Source organism: Neopelma chrysocephalum, unplaced genomic scaffold, assembly GCF_003984885.1.
Source record: "Neopelma chrysocephalum unplaced genomic scaffold, ASM398488v2 Primary Assembly neopelma1_70, whole genome shotgun sequence".
Classification (NCBI taxonomy): Eukaryota; Metazoa; Chordata; class Aves; order Passeriformes; family Pipridae; genus Neopelma; species Neopelma chrysocephalum.
This window is the reverse complement of record NW_020897730.1, coordinates 6,085,692-6,089,656: the sequence shown is the minus strand read 5'-3', so window position 1 is coordinate 6,089,656 and position 3,965 is coordinate 6,085,692.

Genomic DNA, 3,965 nt, shown 5'->3' with positions numbered 1-3,965 from the left:
CGGGTGCGGGCGCCGGGCCCGGCGGGCGGGCGGCGGCTGCTCCCGCCGGCAGCGGCTCCCCCGGGGCCGGGGAGGGCCGGGCGGAGCGGCGACAGCCCTCGGCGGCACTCCCTCGGCCGTAGCGGCGGCGGACGGGAGGACGGTGTCCCCCCCCCTCCCCCGCCCAGTTCACCGCGAAATGCCAGTCGTTGTCGCTTTTATGCACCGGGGCAGCGGCCAGGGCTGGATGGGGTGGTGGGAAAGCTACGGGTTCGGAGCGATTCCCTCTGAACGCCAAGATCCATCGGGACGCACAGGCTCGTCCACACCTGGGACGCGTCCATCCGAGGCAGCGCCGTGCCCCGGGACACCTGTGGTGGCCGATGCCTTTGGCTGTTCCCTGGAACCGGCGCTGTGCAGCCACAGCCCCGCTTTGCTTCGAGCGCTCCGACCACCTGACTCTTTAAAAAATACTCTCTAACTAAGTATTTACAACAAAATCGTAGGTTTTAGGAGCCCGCTAAGCCCTGGGTGGGTCAGGCAGCGTCAGTGGGCTGAGCATCGTCCTTGAACAGTCTGTACTGACAGAACTGCCTCCGGACCTGCCTGTCTGTCTGTCCGTCCGTCCTCCAGGGGCAGCGCTGCGGGACCGGGGAAACCGAGCAGCTCCCCCTTCTTCCCGCCTCGCGAGGCTCTGACCCACCGCCGCTATCAGTACCGCTGCCAATGCCTCGGGAAGCTCCAGGAGTGGCGGTTCCCGCAGCGCCTCCCGCCCCAGGCGCTGAACCCACCCGCACTCCCAAGCGCAGCTCAGTTTCCCGCAGATTAGCGCGGCGGTAACACTCCCCCCCTCCTTCACCAGTGGGTGCTGCTCCCTCGCCCCCGCAGCGCCCTCTCGGCACTCCCCGGTACCCCTGGTACTCCCCTCACCCCGTGCGGGACGCAACTTCCCCGGCTGCACCCCAGAATTGGGGAATCGCACCCAGACCCCTTCTGGGATAAAACGAATCCTTGTCACTGTTAGCTTTAGGTTCTGCACAGAACCCCTGTACAAACTCGATTAGTTAAAAATATACTTTGAGTGCATCTTAAAGTTTGACTAACAATCCTGTGCATCAGGAAACACATCTGCCGAGAATCAGCTGTTTTCTCTTTAAATCATTCTACTTTTTCCCAAATTCAAATCTCTGTAAAGCGTAATACTTACAAATGCACTTTTTTTCTTAAAAATACAGAGTATCTTTCACGTGGTTTAATTTCAGATCAAGATCTAGGGAGGATGCATTTTATGGCTTTTAAAACTGCTTTAAGAAGGTTTATTAACACAGTATTTACAATGAGGTTCCTATAGTATGCGTCTCAGTTTGTTTTCCCTTGCCTTGAACATTTCTTTTGGAGCTCCCACTGGCAGAACCTTAAAGATAACCCTGCAAAGATAGCTGAGATAGCTGGTGTGCTTTTCTTTTTCCGTGGAAAATAAATCTTTTAAGCAGCAGCTTGGATAATGGGAGTTAGAAAACAGTGCTGCACAGTCAATGCAACTGTTAAAACTTGTACTTCCTGACTTTAATTATCTACAAGAATTCTTGGCCTAATGAGGAGGAAGAAAAGATTTAGTTCCTTTTTTATTATTTACACAAAAATATAGGCAACCCTCAATTAAAGCAATCTGAGTCTTCTTCTTTTCACATCTTTGATGCATCTGACAGATCTACTACAAGTCAGAGTAAACTTTATGGGAATGGTGGAGCATCAAAACGTCCTCTTTTTTTAATTGAAGTTATTTTTGTGGCAATGCCAGAAAAGTCAGTCATCATTAAAAATATATAAAATGCTTTGAAACCTTAAAAATATTTCTATAATTTAATACAATTTTAATTTGTTAAAAAAAAACGTAAAATAAACACAGACAATGTAAAAAAGGCCTGCAAATGTCATAAAATAAAATGTTTGCAATTCTACCAAATCCACTGTATTTTGGCTCCAGTATGTGGCGGGTTTTTTTAAGAAGTCTTGCCAAAATAATCACAATTTCCTTACTTTGTGTCATTTCAACGAATTGTAAAAATCCAGCTTGGTTTTAACAGATGTCATCGATACTTGGACTAAATCCTGTTCTCAGCTTCAGCCAGTAACCCCACCCTTCAACAAAGTACCTGACATCAAAATTTATTCCTTAAAATTTTGTTACAGCTGTCGGAGCTGTTATATTTTTCTTGACTGCCTATTACCTGCGCTGCTGCCAACCTGCCAAGTTATGTTATTGTAACTCACTATCAGGAGTGATTTGTCTTTGATGGGAACTAATCATGTTTGTACCATCATCAAGTTTACACCATTTGAACGGTCAATTTAATGCAGCTCGAAAAAGCACAGCCAGCGCCTCTGATGTTTGTCTCAGCTCCTGTATTTGTCTCAGCTCCTCAGTGAAACTGTATTCACTTGCAGCAGACACTGAAATAATTATGGCAATGTGTTAAATGTTTGATCCTGTCTGCTTCATAGACGTCAACCCCAGCCGAATTATTCAGAGATCTGTTTACAGGACTCGAGTGGTACAGACAAACAGGCACTTGAACACACAAACGCAGAGCTTTTGAGAAACTGTAAATCATCTTGAAATGTAAGGACTGAAATGTTATATTTTCCACTCACTCACAATTTGTTTTCCTCTTATTTTAAAACACCGAGGGAATATATTAATATACAAATAATTGGGCATTGACACAAGGGGGTTATCTTGGATGTATCTCTGTAGTTAATATAATTTTTAACATTTCTGAGCATTTCTGAATGGATATCAAATGTCTCTCACACACATACACTTATATAGATAGAGTTGCTTTGCATTTTTCCCAATCATAAACACAACATTTGTAATTTAAATACCTTACAGCCCCTGAAAGGGGTGTGACTTTGGATGAACGTTCAGTTATATTTTTACTTTATCCTTTCATTCTCCATTTTTCTATGTCCACCCACTCATGCTCGTCCATCTCCCCAGAAGCTTTTTGCTGTCAGTCAAGTGACAACCTCAGTAGGAAGCTCTGTGTGTTCATGGGCCTCCTGAGGCCCAGCACTACATTTAGATGGGGGGAAAAAAAAGGGAAAAATAAGAAAGTGGGGGGAGGAAGCACAAGCTCTTCCTTTAGTATGCAATTCCACAGCCTGCAGGAAAAATTCACCCATCTCCTCTGAAAAGCCATTTCCTACAAAAATGCAATCCTGGTTACTCCACTCCCACACAACTTCCACACTACTTGGCTATTTGCAAAGAAGTGTAAAATAACTCCAGGAAGTTTAACATTCACACACAGAGTCTTATTGTAAAAGGGAATAATGCCCCAAAGGTGCACCTTTATCAGGCTTGGCACCAGAGAGTCACTGCCAGCTCCTTCCCAGTACAAGTGCTCAGATGTGCCCAGCCTTTCCCTCCCTGGATTTACTGATTCTTTATGGATCTGTGAGTATTAAACATTTGTCGATAAATTACTTGACAAAATTTATTGTTAGCTATTTGAGAATAACAGTTTTTGATTTGATTTGAGTGAGATTTCATTCCTCAGGTCATGTTTGCCTTAAATGAAGTTGCAGGCTGTAATACAAAAAGCCGTAGCGGGATAACATCTACGTGAAGGTAATATGCATTTCTATAAACATCAAGCTGGCAGAATGATTTTGTTTCAGCTGGGATTAGCAGGAGTTTTGCTGCTGACCTCAATAAGAAAAGGATCAGGTTTATAGCTCACTTGCAAATCCACTCTGCAAAAAAGTGAGCTTTAGGCACTGTAGATTATTTACACTTCCTTTTGTTAATCGTGATCATCATCACAAGGGTTTCCTATTTATTACTGCCTTGATACTGATTACAGGACCTGTGACAGTGCCTTTATTCAGACTAGGCACACGGCGTGACTTGACAATATCCAGACAGACAGATGCATAGATTTTTTGCCTTTTCTAACCAGCAGGGCTAAGGGAAACTA